Genomic DNA, 17,198 nt, shown 5'->3' on the forward strand with positions numbered 1-17,198 from the left:
AGTCCCCCAGGCAGTATTCTGGGTCCGACTCTCTTCCTCATGTACGTGAACGACTGCGAGGACCACGTACCAGCCGGTGCTGACCTAGCCTCGTTCGCAGACGACACTACGCTGTATGCCAACATCACCCTCACCACCCAAGAAGATACCACCCAAGCCCTCCAGCTAGCAGTCAACAACATCTCCCGCTGGGGTCAAGAATGGAAAATAAAATTTGAACCAGCCAAATCCCAGGCACTGACCGTTAGTTTCCACCGCACCCAATGGGACATGCCACCGATTGACTTCAACGGATCAAATGTGACGGAACAGGAGGAGCTCAACATCGTGGGCATCAGTTTCGATGGTCATCTTACCTTCCGGCGCCACCTTCGTACCGTAGCAGTCCGGGCAACATAGCGACTTCGTGCTTTGCGTAAGGCTTTCCACCTCCTAGACGTGCCCGCTCGCATCCAAGCCTACAATGCTTTTGTGCGCCCAGTGATGGAGTACTGCCCTATTGTCTGGATGGGAGCGGCCCCATCCCATCTTGCAAGACTGGACCGTGTGCAAGCCCGGGCCATCCGTGCCATCGCCCCATCGATCCAAGCTTTGGATCCCGCCTAAAATTCAATTCACCTCATGAATATAGTACTCATAGTTGCATGCGCACTTCATTCATGACACATGACACACATACACCTTGTGCAATTATTGCATGACCGTATTACCGTAGCATTTCCCAATGCCCTTGGGGCCCCTAGCGTTTTGGCGGCCCACATGTGTCAATACATTTTCTACCCACCTAGTGGGAGCATAAAATTGTGTTTCGTTCGACTTTACTCTTCACTCTGATGATCTACACCTAGTAGTGAAACCGGTCAGCCAAAAGTAAACTTTCAAAGAATGTCACACTTGTTTGTGCAGTTTGTGTCGGGGGTATCACTTCATTAAGATCGCTGTTGATTTATGCCTTCTTTCATTGGTTGATGTTGGTACAATTTGGTTTTGGAAGACAAACGTCGCCCAGTTAATATTGGTGGAGTCGGGGTATTACATTAGATCATGAACTGCAGGACATGTATGACAAGACAGAAAACGTTAGCACGATCAAGCAGATATAACATATCAGCTTGATATATGAAATTAATAATATTGATATATTATGTAAACAGGCGTCGAGGCGACAATAGTTTTAGAATTGCGATCAACAAAACGAGCTGAGTAGTAGTAGGTTTTTCATTTTGACCCGACGAGACCATACGACGCTTGCAGATCACAGCACGAACAGTTCACCAGCCACACTCCACGAAAGCAAGTAGTAGTACTCCTGACAAGTCTTGTTTCTTTCCATAGAGATAATAACGGGGAACTCATCAGAGGAGAAGCAGTTGTTGAATGAAGGGGTTTAGCTGAATAATGCTATTTTATAGAAAAGATATTGGCGCACTGAGGTGTAAACACTCAACTAACTCACATATGTGACATATCAACACAAAAGGAATAGTGCAGAATGGAGGTGTTCTGAACCCTACCAGACACAACTATCACAAGTGCTAAATCATTCACAATGAGAAGGAGTGTTTACACCTCAGTGCGCCAATATCTCTTCTATAAAATAGCATTATTCAGCTAAACCCCTTCATTCAACAACTGCTTCTCCTCTGATGAGTTCCCCGTTATTATCTCTATGGAACGAAACAAGACTTGTCAGGAGTACTACTACTTGCTTTCGTGGAGTGTGGCTGGTGAACTGTTCGTGCTGTGATCTGCAAGCGTCGTATGGTCTCGTCGGGTCAAAATGAAAAACCTACTACTACTGTATTTGACGGACCTATTGAAGATGGCACAAAGAATTAGAACGAGCTGAACCGACATTTTCACAAAGGCTTTTATTGTATTAAAAAAAACGAGTGGGTACGAAGGCAGTGAAGAACATGGAAGAAAGAAAAAATGTGATATGGAAGAAATGATGAACAAAAATTTGTACTTCGAACTAGTTTTCGCACAACACTCCTCAGGAAGCTACGTTGTACTAATGAAAAACAATCCAGAAATGGAGTGAGAAGAAACAACACCTATGAAAATGATAATCCTAGCACTAAGGTAATAACAGAAAAAACTGCGAAAGCACTTAACGACTTGTAAGGACTACTAGTATACTGTGACACAAGATATGACACCATGGCCAACCAGAGCCAAACAGACAGAACAAGCTGCTACTAAAACAATTTCAAACGAATAATGCTGTCCTTCTGGACACACAGATTAGGCTTATGAATAAGTTGACAAACAGCTTCTAACACACTCAATTGCAACTTATAACCATGACGAGCACGGAACAAAACAGAAAAAGAAGAATCCGAATAAACCTTACAGCAATCAGGACGAGATGCAAGATGCTTATACACTGATGACTTCCTACTAGAAAACACACGCTCGCACCCACTCGTACTCACACAATCATTCTCGCTCTCACACTCACCGGAATCACTGGACTCACTGGCCGAATCCTCCTCAACGACGTCCTGCCTCGGAGCAATCAGGTCCCGTCTCCTCCCATCCCTCGTCTCACGTTCCTGTTGTGTATTCCGTTGGCTCGGTACTTCCGTACTGAAATAGGTCATGGTGTAATTAGCAGTTGCTCTTCTGGGTCTCGTTGATATTGAGGTAGGTGTTGTCGTCTCTGCCGGTGATGCAGCAAGCGATGCTGATGCAAACGTGTCTGCATGCAACACACGTGGCGTCGCCAAAGCCACATCCACCTCCGCTGGTGGAGGGAGTGATCATATCGTCCTGTGGTGCTTATAGCACTACCTACACCAGGGAAGGAGAATGACATGGACTAGGACGGACAAAGAATCAGTGCCGCCTTTTAGCGATGTGCAGTCTGTTGGACCTACGTGCAAGGGACCAATGGAGCTCGATCTCTGGCACAACACTACGAGCTACAGGGAAGGATAAATTCATGCTTGCGTAGGTGATTGGAGAGAGGATGACGGACTGTCTTGGTAAGATGCGACGTTTCCCAGCCCAGCGAAAAATATAGTCCGTGACAGACTCACAAAATCATTGAAGGAGATGAAAATTCGTGTTGCGTGATGAAATGACATGAGATGCATAGATCAATTATTTCTTCTTTCTTGGATCTTCTAATCAGAACACAAGTGCTCGTTCTTCTTGTATTGCTTCCACACCTGCTAAGCTTTGTCTCCACTTGGTGTCCCATGTTTTCTGGAGTAGGTCTTCATAATTATTATCTTAGTTTCACTGATACCATGCATGCTGTGACATGTGCGCAATGTATGCTTATTTATGGCACATATACATTTCAGATGGGCACCAAAATTTCCTTGATGGTAGCTGAATAGGTAGACATCACTTTGGCATGAAAAAAGAAATTTCCAAAATTTATGCCTAAGCCACCTTTTTGCTTGGCTCGGCTCATGTAGTGTAATGAGATCTGGATCCCGTGCCCTACCAATCGAACATGCCCGTAGATGCTTTTCAACAGGATTAAAGTTTGGAACACTAATCAATGAAGAGCCTGCCATAAGGTAGGGCTTGGCGGATAATGCCGGCAGAAAAATTGGCAGAATTCGGTACTTTTCTGGTAAGTTTCATACATGTTTGGTCTGTGGATAAAGAAATGGAGCAGAATTCGAGGAATTGCCCGCCATAAGGTTTGTATGGTTCTGCCAATTTCGGTGCAAAAAAAGCAGAATCTGCCACCTTTTCGAGTATTATCCGCCAAGGCCTGGCATAAGGTGTTTAGAACTCTGTTAATTTCATTGGTTTTCAGGGAGAATTTCCCACTCTTTGTAGGAAAACCTGAGAAGGGCAAGGTGCGCGTGATCTTCTTTAAATCACTGTGTCAAGGCTACAGTTGAGTTAGAATACATTTACTTAACAAATACACATAAATAGACCTTGCAAATTTACACCATAACGAGTGAGTAACCAGACGGAGACAGAAAGGGAATGTTGCTGAAACTAATAGCATAGCGTAAGACATGCAAGAACAAGCTATAATGTCCCAAAGACGATAAGTACACCAAACAGAAACGAGGAACAAAACAATTCATACGTACAAGTGGGTTTCTACAAACCAACAAAGAGGTGTGCAACACGATCACAAGGTAACACTTTTCAAAAAGAAAATGCATTGAACAGTCTAAGATTACGAATAGGTATGTAATACTTTGAAGGGTAAACCCTATTAAATATTCAAGATTAACCAAACCCACAGTTTATTATGTAGAAGTAGTGCCTTCAGGAAAGTAACTGATATATCATGCAAACGGATTTATAGCCCGAACTACAGACTCCGTAGAAATATACCGCTGTAATGATAGCACCTGAGGGCATTTCCAATATCCACCTTTTCCTAAAACAGTCCATAAAGTCTTGTTTGGTTTGCTTGCAGTTCATCAACGAAGCAGGATATACCTGCCTCGTGTTTATCCTTGTACTGTACTGACGTCACTTGCGTATGATCATCACCATCTATATACGAGTAGTCATGTGCACTGATAGAACGCGGAGAAAGAATGTTTGCGGAAGATTTGTAAAGGACTTGGCTTCCTGGTCTTAAAAAAGTGCATAAAAATACCAGCACGCCAAAAAGGCTAACGGAACTGTGCCGCGTTGTCACTGCCAAGTAAGTGATCATCTCTACTGCAATAAATATCGTACAATCGGCATTTGGCTTAAAAACATCCAAACACAATGGATTTAAAGTTCCAAACAACAAAATCCTCGGAAGACTTAGGACGCCTTTGGAGAGTGTCCACTGATATGATCTACATTTCAATTTAAGCTCCACTTTCGACAAGGTTGGTAGGTCAAACAATGTGAAGAAGCCTAGCATAATCTCCATGGGATTTCCTGGGGCACTGGAAAGACTTGATTTAGCTACGCAGGGCCATGTAGACTTACATCTTTGGCACTTCCAGTAATACGCGCCTTTTGACACTGGTTTATCATATATCCTGGCTGATCTTTCGCATGGGTTACATTGCATTTCATTGCGAATCCCCTTCCTTCTCGCCAAGAAGCGTAGCAATGACTGATTGTCCCGTATATTCCCCGAAATGTCCAAGAGTAATCTTCCTCCTTGTTGTCCTTTATCGTACTTGCTTCTACAATCTGGGTTCCTCCTAGACTTGCACCTGCTGCTGCTCCTCCAGGTGCAATATCAGAAGCTGGGTCACCGAGCTTGCAATCCACCTTTAAATGGTTTGCTGGAAAAAAAGAAACGGGGAAACGTATGAAGAAAACATTGACTGTCATCACCAGTATTCGAAGTAGGGACCTTCGCTTGGTTTATCAAATTGATTACCTTTATCTACCATTCAGTGATGTGATCTAACTGATGACCATCACGGAAAAACGTTTTGAGAAAACAAACAAACCATTCCAGGAATGACGTGCGAATTTTCAGATACATGTACTCAATGACTATGTACATTGTGCATGTACTCTTCGTTGTCCTCTGCTCGTGATTCCATCATCCCTCTTGCCGTAAGATTCAACAATTGCTTGCAAACATCTATGTATGAGTTTGGACGTAGTTCAGCATGGTCGAGCGAAAATTTTTAATTGTTTATTTTAACTTTTATTCTCCCATTGTTCCCATATGGGAACAAGAATAAGAAAATGGATTTTTGGGGCCAAAAAAAGTTGTCAGTGTGATTCATTTTCAGTTTTTGTGATTCATTGCTCCTATATGAACCCACAACAATATTGACTTTCGAGGTGCATCCAGCCTCCTATGTGCAATGAACCTTCAATACTGAGCCAATTTATCGTATATGGGAAGCAATTTTATTTATGTCGAAAGTATACACCTAGTTGTATGACCACATGTCAATTTTTTTGCAAAGCAGTAGACGAAAGAGAAACACAATCAAAAGGACATGAACGTACCGGTGGGTTTCTACAAACAAAGATGTGTGCACCAACGTCGTACGGTTACACTTTTACAAGCATAATGCATTACGTAGCCGGAGATTTTGAATAGATATAAAAGACTTGAAAGGGTATGTTCGAAACAACACATACGTGCAACTAATTATGAAGTACCTTCACAGAAAACATTGAGAGAACATGCAAAAGGATTCTTGGAAAGAGCTACAGACTGGGTGTGGAAAAATCGTCGAAATGACGGCACCTGAGCGCATATTCCAAAACTGGGCTGTAGATCTAGCAGTAATTCTAGTCTATCATGGGTTTCTCGAACTTCTTCAAAAAATTACACTGGGTATAGGAGGACAAGTGCAACAAACAGAAACAAAACAAGATCACAAGGAACCACTTTTCACAAGCGTAATGCATTGAGCAGTCTGAAATTATGAGTGTGTAGTATGAAATACTTACAACTGCCAGCACTAGGATATATTCGAGACTACACATATGCCCAGTTTATTATGAATGGCCTTCACGCAAAACATTGAGATAACATGCAAACGGATTCTGGTCCAGACGTACAGACTGGATGTTGACAACGCGACGCAACGACAGCACCTCAGCGCGCTACAAATGGCAGCTTTAGCTTTACCAGTAATTCTAGTCTATCAGTGGTATCTTGAACTTCCTCCATAAAGCAGGAAATGGCCTCCTCGTGATCTTTGTACAGCCCTGATGTCCGTTGTGTATGACCATCAACATCAGTACACAAGTATCCACGTGTACTGCTTGTCAGCCCGGAATGATCGATTGAGGAAGATTTGTAATAGATCTTGGTTCCTGGTGCTAACCAATTATTAATTATTGTCTAAAATGTCCGCACGCAAGAAAGGTCTCCTAAACTATCCGCCATAGTCACTGCAAAGTGACTGTTTTTCTCCATCGCAATAAGAATTGTCCTCGCGGTTTTCGGCTTGAAAACTTCAAAATACACTGAATGTATAAGTCCTAACTTCAAATTATTCTCAAGCAGCCCGAGTCTTATGGAGAGTATCCAGTCATATGAACTGAATTACGGTTTGAGTTCAATTTTCGACGAAGTTGGTGAGTCAAACAATTTGAAGAAGCCTAGCACAACCTCCATGGGAGTTCCTTGGGCACTGGAAAAATTCGATTCAGCTACGATGGGCCATGAAGACTTGCAAGGGTTGCACAGCCACCGATACCCGCCTTTTGAACTTGGATTAACATTATATTCTGGCTGGTCTTTCGCATTTGTTACATTGCTTTCATTATGAATCACCTTCCTTCTCGCCAAGAAGCGTAGAAAAGACTCTGGGTCCTGTATATCTCCAGAAATGTCTGTCCAAGAGAACACTTCAATCTTGCACTGCTCATCGTCCAGTATCATATCTGTTAGCACAATCTGGGTTCCCTTTAGCCGTGCATTGGCTGCTACTCCTCCGGACGCACCGGCAAAAGCTGGGTCACTGACATTGAACTTCATCTTGGCGGACGACGGTTACACGTTAAACGTTAGCAGAGATCCAGTTACCTCACGACAAAGGCTTTGGACTAGTTATTGTATCGGAAGCAGTTTATTTAAGTTCCCTAGTGATGACATAATTCAAAAAAGTGATGATTTCGTAACTTACTCTTACGATATTGTTCAACTTGCAATGTCACCAGGGGCAGAGTAACATTAGGACAGATAATTCCGCTCGCGGTTTTGGCGCTTGAATTAGCATTTTCGTCATATACACGTATATAATATTTTTTAGTGCAAATCGACACATCATTGTGAGGGTCACGTTCTAATCCTTACAATTCTTCTATCCTACAAACTGTTGTGGATTAGAGGTTCCCACCGCACTTGCAATTTCCTCTATCCTTTTTTACCCGACATTCCTACCACACTATGTTGCTACAAACTCAGTGTTATGAAGTATTCAATGCGAAACTTCGAACATTGGCCTATTTTGACAATAAAACGTATAATATTTAGCACACGAACTCAGTGTAGTGAAGTATTCAATGCGAAACTTCGAACATTGGCCTATTTTGACAATAAAACGTATAATATTTAGCACACGAACTCAGTGTTGTGAAGTATTCAATGCGAAACTTCGAACATTGGTCTATTTTGACAATAAAACGTACAATATTTAGCACACATCGTGTGCAGACGAAGATTGATCTCTGTTGAATCTCCTTGTCTCCTTCCAAAATTCTCGCGACATACCCCCGGAGACCGCTAAGCCCACTCGTTCGGAGGGACTTTGTCGATAGTAATAAACTACACTGGTTTATCACCTTGATTATATTTATCTAACATTCAGTGATGTCGTTTAATTGAAGACCATCAAGAGATAAGGTGTTGAGAAAGAAACCATTCCAGTGATGACGTGTGCATACTAAGATGCATGTACGTAATGACTACGCGCGTTGTATAAAAATGAACTCTTCATTGAGAACTTAGAATATTTTATTTATATTTTTTATTATTTCACCGTCCAATGGCAGAAGCCAATGCAAAGGAGAGGCGTTAGCAAGCCATGGCAAGTGAGGGAAAAGGAAAGAAAGAAGGAAAGAACGCAATTATAATTATTCTTTTATTCCACGATGGCGTGACGCCAATAAGGATGATTGAAAAGTGCGATAGATCAGGTACTAGCCAGAAACAGCTAGATGGAAATTAACCGGGGAGGCGAGAAGCAATGGATCATGAAAAGCAAGCGGGAGCAATAACGTTAGCAGGGGTGATCGGGATAGTCGGAAGCATCAACAGGGTGAAATGTATCACCATGTTTTCCATGGTGGAGAGTGGCGAGATAGGCTAGCAAAGGAGGCGAGTTGGCCTACAACTTGACATGACATTTAACATGGTCTATGTACTGTCTAATAATGGATATTATCTTCGTTTCCATCGGCAGCTTGAGCCACTACGAATAATTATGTAGAAAGGATAGGAGATGTGGTAAACATAGTTCCGAAGGCTCTGGGAAGTACTATGCCGTTGCGAGTGTCCCGTGCGAAAGTAAACCAATTATACGATCTGTGATGTTCAGGAACAATTTTCGGTTTAATACGACGGACGAGAACGCATGGCTGTTTCAACCTCAGAATAGAAATGGGGCTGGTCGAGGCCAAACTAAAGAGGTCAGTACAGGGGAATAGAGAAGGTATACGAAAATAATTCCTAAGACACGTTTATGATGTATCTCTAGTGCCTGTACAGCAGGTTTACTATACAGGGAATGCCAAGCAGTGACGCCGTACAGAAAGATAGGAAAAAGGTAGCATTTATAAAAGAGACGCCTACATCCAGGGGACAAGTCGGAGCAGGGAGACATCAGGCAACCTCCAGATTTCCTAACTTTGTTGCATGCAAAATCTATGGGAGAATCCGATTATTGTATCCTCCTCGACTTGTAATGGTAGAATATTATTATTCGAACACAATATCCACTTTGCTTTTGCGGAACTACAGAAAATAAGTCTGAATATACCTAGCTGGGAGAGTATTGCATTTGGCAGACATCGGGAAAGGCAATAGTATACAGTGCAATTTAAGAGCATAGAAGCAAAGGACACGAAATGAATATACAAGAATCCAGAGTAGTAGTAGAAGTAGTAGAATTTATTATTTTACTAGGGAACTCCCAACAGGCGTTGCCTGTTTACTGGGAACCCTAGGAATGACTTGGTGCTTGTGACAAATGCAGAAAGGGGCTTAGCTTGACGACATCCTGGTGAGCTTACTTCATGAATAATCAATTTTCTTCTGGCCAAGAAAATGAGCAATGACTGGTTGTCCTGTATATCTCCCGCAAGGTTCTTCCAAGAGTTCTCTTCCTTCTTACACTGCTCATCATTCAGTATGGTACTTGGTTGAACAATCTGTTCCCCATAGACGTGCATTGACTGCTACTCCTCCTGATGCAGCTGCAGAAGCCGAGTCACCGACATTAGAATCCATCTTGGCGGACGACGGTGCTACACTAAATGTTAGCAGAGATCCAGTAACTTGGCGACAAAGGTTTTGGACCAGTTATCGTGTCGCAGGCAGTTTACACAAGTCCCCTAGTGATGTCGTAATAACACAGTGTGATAATCTTGTCACTTACACGTACGATATTTTTGACCTATCAATGTCACCTAGAGCAGAGTAACATTAGGACAGATAATACTTTTCGCGATCTCGGCGCTTGATTTTGTATTTTCGCTATACACGAGTAAAGCACGCACGCAGACGAAGTCTGTAGACGAAGTTCGAGATTCGGGGAGGACAGAGAGTATGAAATGGCTAAGCAAGAGCTTATCAAGGGCCTGGGTAGCTATGGTAGTACATGTTCTAGAGCGCGAATTCAGCTACCCAGGCCAACGGAAGAAAAGGTTAGAAAAGGGGACAAAAGTGAGTAAAAGAGTGTAAGGGTGAGTATGAGAGTGTAAAGGTGAATACGAGTGTGCAAAGGTAAATACGAGTGTGTACTTTTATTGATGTACGGGTGTTCAACCCTTGTGCGTCTTCGAACCGCACCTCCTCTCTCTTTGCCTGCTACCAGCGCCACGAGCAAGAGAAACGGCGTCGATAGGATTGGAGAGTCCGAGAAGTGGAGCGATCCACTTTTCTCCCCTTTGTGCTCTCTTCCACTGGAGGATGCGGTAAGGGTGCCGCTGCACTGGTAAGCCGGATTGCACATCTCCAGCCGCTACGTGGGAGGGAGGCGTATTCTGTGCTAATTGCCCACCTCCGCTGCAGGCTGTCTTTCGCCCTGCTGGGTTCGAGTGTCATGTGTCTGCGTAGGGCTCGCCGAGTTTGGCAGTCTCCAATGAATGGCTGTGCCTCCCTGGCTGTCGTGGAGGCTAGGGTGCCCCGTTGAGCCTTGGCCCGTGATTGTGCGTATTATGCCATGCTTCTCTTGCTCTCTGATCACATGTGACGTCATAATTATGTGATTTGTTTTCAATCCTCCCCCGCCATGGCAAATTGTGTTTTGTTCGCAGGTAAAAAAAGAAAATGCGAGTGTGTAAAGGTGAGTACGAGTGTGTTGCTATCTGACAAGCTGAAGGAGCCGTACTCCGTGACGATGGCATGGCTTCGCTGCAAGCTAAGCTTTGCATTAGTCCGAGCTAGCGTGATGTGCCTTCCTGGGGCAAGATCCTCATCCGCACACCGTGTCACCAGGGACCCCGCGTCTGTAGTAGTAGCCGAGGGACGTGTTTCCTTGCAGGAGTGTTGAACTAAAGTCTAGACATGTACATTTTTGTCTTGAGGTCTAGTCATGTACTTGTTATGATTCTTTTCTATTTTATTCTTTTTACCAGGCGTGGGCCATCCCCCGGACTATCAGAATGGGTGCCTTATAATTTTTCTGAGTGCAATAAAAAGGCAGGTTGCCTGTAAACGATTCAAATAAAGAGTTCATTTAGTAAAAAAAGGAAAAAAATACATGTGCGAAGGAAAAGGACATAAGGATACGAGTTAAGAGTAACTCTCCGTCACTGTAACTGGATACTATATACAGTCAGAAAGTGCAATAACTAGGCACAAAACCGACAAGGGTACTGACACCTTCGACGTCCTGACACCTAGCTTCTACACATCTCCGTAGCGCTAACCGACAGCCTTCCAACTTGGAAGGTTCAAGGTTATGGGAATACCAAAGAGGGGAAGGCAAGCGCAACGAAAACGAGCAAAAAGCTACAGTCCCAACGGAGCAAAGAATGTCGATTGTTACTGGACGATGACGAGACCAGTACGATAATTGACAAAACGGTCTAACTACAATTCGAAGCAGCACACCACCCAACTGGGGTGGGTCATAAATATGAAAGATAAGTAAAGAAAGGGTTGTCCCGTATATCCTCCGAAATGTCCTTCCAAGACTACTATTCCTCCTCGTTGCCCATTATCGTCCTTGGTTCCACAATCTGGGTTCCTCCTATCCGTGTACTTGCCGCGGCTCCTCCAGGTGCTATAGCAGAAGCTGGGTCACCGACCTTGTAATCCATCTTGGCAGATGACGGTGTCACACAATAATGCTAGCAGAGATCCAATTACTTGGCCCCACAGGCTTTAGAACAGTTCCTTTCGTTGGCAGTTTATACAAGTCCCCTATTGCTGACATAATTATACAGCGTGATGATTTTCCCACTCACTCTTACGATATTGTCGAACTTGCAATGAAACTTAGCACAGAGCAACATTTGTGCAAATAATACAGTTCGCGATCCTGGCGCTAGAAGTTGCATTTTCGAATTGCACGTATGCATTTAGTGCGAACGGACAAGATCTTACGATGGTATCTATCTGAGCAGTCAAAGCACCTGTGGAAGCGGCGGGTCGACAGCTAGGAGTACGCGCTGACCTGGTCCATCACCGACCTGGCGAGATCGTACAGCAGGGCAAGAAAAGGTGCAACCTCTGCAACCACCAAAAACAAAAAAAGAATAATCACTGCCGACAAAGACAAGTTTTTCAATAAGTGAAGCAGGATCATGAGAAATCTTTCAAGGTCACAACGTAAACCGGTAAGGTATGACCACTAGATTGTGTGATCATACCTTGCATGCATGAATCTCACTCCTCAACCCTACCCTGTACACCATTTATAGACTGAACTCAATATATGTGCAGAATTGTGCGCTCAATATACCTCAAAATCTTTACCTTGAACTCAACCTGACTTTAGTTTGCCATGGACAATTTTCCCCATCTTGAGCATCCTGGAAAACCCCTGACAAAAGGAACGCGATGAGCCCAAATTCGTGTCCACCTGATGCCCTTTATCAGCGCTGATTGATTGATTTTATGATTGATTTTATTTTACTTCGCAAGTTCAAACGGGTTCCTGGCCCAGTTATATGAAAGCGAAGGATAGAATTTGCCAAAATCCTAATGAGCAACAGCATAGGCAATATTATCATAAAAGTGGAGTACTATGCGAGCGAGAATACTGAGAAGAAAGGAAAATGTCAAAACCTGACGAAACACAACCTATTTAGACAGCAAAGGGTGCGTGTCGGCTCTGCTCTGTCTGCCAAAGGGCATGTACGGTCTGGAGTTCCTCAGGGATCAATCCTGGGGCCTCTCCTCTTTCTTATGTATGTAAACGATCTGGCAGAAATGGATCACACATCACTATATGCTGATGATACAGCACTACTTGTGACAGCACCCACTCTCCCCGAGGCTAGTGCCAAGTTACAGTCCAACATAGATGGCGTTATTCATTGGATGGAAAAATGGAAATTGCAGCCCAACTCTTCGAAAACTGCTGTAATGTGTATCCCCCCCCCCCCCCAGTTGTTCCTGTGACCTATCTTCATTAGTAACCAGTCCCTTTACCTTTCCAGGCACCACAACCCCGCTCTGCATCGTTGAAAAACACAAGCATCTTGGCGTCATTATTGACCAACACTTAACCTGGAAATCCCAGATCGAACATTTAGACAGCCGTTTTAGCTCAGTAATGGGATTTCTCTCATCACACATCACCCACCTCCACACCGACTGTCACCATGTTATCTACACATCTTACATTCTGCCTATTTTTGATTACTGCTGCATAATTTGGGCTGGCATTTCTAAAACACTGATTGCTCGACTCGAAGTTATGCATAGGCGTCTTTTGAAAATATTATTTCGGCTTCCTCGCCTGACTCCAAGGCCAGACTTATACCGCCTTGCTTCTGCTGTGCCGCTCTCGGTCCGCGTGCGTTTTTTGGCATGCCAGACAATTCATAAAATTAAGCTGGGCATTGCTCCTCTTCATGCTCTCTCCTGCCTAAGCTGGTTTGCTCAATCTCAAGACATGCACACCAGAAACTCTCTCCGCTTCCCTATTGCGCGGTCTGCCTCTATGATAACATCTCCTCTCTTCCTTGCTTACCGCCATTGGTCTCTCCTCCCACAACATCTAAAATCCTGCCAATGTTACAATACATTCACACAGCTTCTGCAGAATGCAACATACTAGTTGATATCCAGCCATGCCCTAGCTTCTCTTGCTTTTCAGTTCCCCTTTCATTCTTTTTCTTTCTCCCCTCTAGCTCTATTGCCGCCATGGCTGGCTATCGCCCACATCACCATTTCATTGGCTAGTGCCACGTGATTGTGAATAAATAATAATAATAATAATAATAATTTCAGGCATACATAAGGAAGGCAGGCTAGCTTAAAATCTTGCAATCTGGATACGGTGCGCACCTCTCTAGGCAAACTGTTCCACAGCAATGCTCCTGCGGTGGCGAATCTCGTTTGGCCACTGCGAGCTGGCTGGCTGAGCAGACCATTGGCATGCTGATGGCGCGTACTTCTGCCGCTGCATGCTGCTGGTTTGAGAAGCTGGGCTAGAGCAAGGCTAGTGGAGTCATTTAGACAACGCCAGATGAAGATCAGGAGCTTTTGTTTGAAAAGTTCAGTGACGCGGTAAATCGAGTTGGCAGCCAGGAGGGGCTGCATCGCGGAACATGGCGGGCTGCCATCAATGCATCGGATCGCCCGGTTTTGCATGGCTTGCAGACGCTGAAGTTGGGTCACGCGGAGGGCTGCAGAGAAGCTGCAGGCACCATAATATCCGGCATGACAATAGCCTTTACATAATAATACCTTGCGCGAGCTGCGGGAGAGGCATCGACGGGCTCGCCACAAGGCGCCTATCTTCCTCGCAACTCTGGTCACTATGGCGCTGACGTGTACATCCTAACTCAGGCGGTTGTCAAGAAAGACACCAAGATACCGCGCAGACTTCACTACCGGTAGAGAGGTATCGCAGCACACGATAGAGACCTCGGGCCCGGCATGTTGCGGTGAGATAGTCATTACCTGGCTTTTGGTGGCATTTAAAATTAGGCCGCGTGACTTAAGCCATATGGCGAGATCGGTGACAGCTGAAGAGACGGATTTGGAGACTTCCCCAGCGGAAGCTTTTGAATCATACAGAGCAATGTCGTCTGCGAATTGCACGCTGGGTATTGGCGATGAGACCGATTTCACATCACGGGTGTAGACGTTAAAGCGAACAGGCCCCAAGACGGAGCCTTGGGGCACACCACAGGTGCAGTCAAGAGCACGACTTGTGGCCGAAGCGACTGTAACTTGCTGCCTGCGATCTGTCAGGTAATTCGCGAACCACTTCAGGGCGACACCAGAGATACAATTTTTTTTTATTACTCAAATTTTGAAGATCAAAAGGAAAGCTTTGCAATAATAACAACAATAAAACGTAGCCTGTAGAATGTAAAAAGTCACTGAGTACAGTTTAATTCAATATCCATGTCCAGTATTTATAATAAAAATAATCTGCTGCAATTTATAGATTCTCACATGCGAGCAACCTGGGCCTCAGCAACAACCAGGTCAGCAGGCTCCGGATGCCGAACCGATCGCTCACGGAAAAGACCCCGTGAACCCCGCAAATACATGATGCATGATCGCAACAGGGCAAGAGATACCAACGTCAAAAAGGTCTTGGATGAGGATACCATGCCGGACTTTGTCAAAAGCCTTGGACATGTCGAGGAGGCACAGCCCAGTTACCAGACCACTGTCCTTTGCCTTCTGCAAGCTGTCCGTGAGAACACAGAGGGCATCCTCAGTGGAGCACTTCTTCCTGAAAGCAAACTGACAATCAGGGAAGGCCATTACTCAAGTCTAGATGGCGAACTAGCTGACGCTGCACCACTCTCTCCAGCAGCTTTGAGACAACTAGAAGGAGGGAAACAGGGCGATAATTGGTGGGGACTGATGGGTCCCCGGTCTTGTAAAGCGGTACAACGGTCGCCAGCTTGAACGCCAAAGGAACCGTGCCAGTGCGGAGGGAAGTGCAAAACAGTACTGCTAAAGAGTATGCCTATAAATCGGAACACTGCCGCAATAGCGAACCCGGTATGCCGTCACTTCCCGTAGCTTGGCGAGCATCTACCTGCTGAAGGAGACGTTGAACGTCCGATGGAGTTACAGGGGAGAACTCGGTTAGGGAGACAGGCCCGTTGGGGCCACACGGAACGCCGAGATGGTCGGGTCGGTTTGTGTCTGTAACAATAGAGTGGAACGTGTTGCTGATCTCATGGACGTCGCAGCACGGATCTTGACGGCACCGTGAGCGCCCTGTCACGGCATTGAGAATTTCCCAGGACTTTCTTGGGTTACCAGCATTCTCTTTGCACTGGGTGGCGAAGTACGCATTTTTCTTTTGCCGAGAAGCGTTCCGAGCAATGCTACGTGCTCGTTTGAACTCGGTGTGAAGATTTCCATTCGTTTTGTCCTGTCTCCAACGTTTATGAATGCGACGTTTTCGCTGCATTAGCCTGTGTAGTTCTGCGTCTACCCACCGTGGTGTGGACTGTCTGGGAGGCTTTGAGTTACATAGGGGGCATGCTTATCCATAACGTGCATAAACTTGGCATGCCATTCTCTCCACATGATATTTACATCATTGAAGTCAGAAAAGTCATGTAGGTTGGCCTCACAGATATCATGACGGAACGCGGTACTGTCTATCTTATGGATTCTTCGCTGCGAGCCAGCGAAGGCGTTTCAGCGCGGGGCTGCGCTCTAGATTGACCATTTTCTGCCATTTCCCTTTCCTTGGTCGAATGTAGCTGAAATCTTCTGTAGGCACTCGCATTTTGGGATCTGGGCTCTGATCGCTTCAGAGCTGCGTAAGGTGGCAAAAACTCACCCCAGCTCCCGCTTGTTTACCAGCGAACCCAGGACGATCTGGTGGGAAGAGTCCTGACTCGTCGCGGCCTTTTTTTATCTTCAAGCGCCCTCTGCTGGACATCTCGTATCTCTTTAGCAACTCAAAACGGTCTCGTTTCTTCCTCTCTTTCTTGCATACAGGCACGCCCATTATTGACTAGTTTTGGTTTACATCGCAAAGTTAGGCCAGTAAAACGGTACTCCAGGGCTCTGTCCAGGGGCCTCTTTTTTCCTGGTGTAAACGATCGACCTCCCCCCAGCATGTACAAATTCGCACACCAAATCCAGCCAGTTCGCGGATGACAGGGCACTCGTCGTGTGCCATTACACCAAGGATTTATCAGCTGCATTCCTCCAACGTGCTATGGACACAGTAGGACGATGATTGAAGGATTGGCATCTCCTCGTCAACAACACGAAACCGTCGTCCTTCCCTTCCAACCTATTATCAATACACACGCCCTACACCCGACCCGTTATCGAATATGGCAGCAGTAGAAAGTATTATGGGCACACCATATCACTGACGTCATAGCGATTTAACCCTAAAAACCGGGGCGTTTTAACCCTAATTTTTTGCGATTTACGGTAAATTTTGCGATTT

Source organism: Sycon ciliatum, chromosome 12, assembly GCF_964019385.1.
Source record: "Sycon ciliatum chromosome 12, ocSycCili1.1, whole genome shotgun sequence".
Taxonomy (NCBI): domain Eukaryota; kingdom Metazoa; phylum Porifera; class Calcarea; order Leucosolenida; family Sycettidae; genus Sycon; species Sycon ciliatum.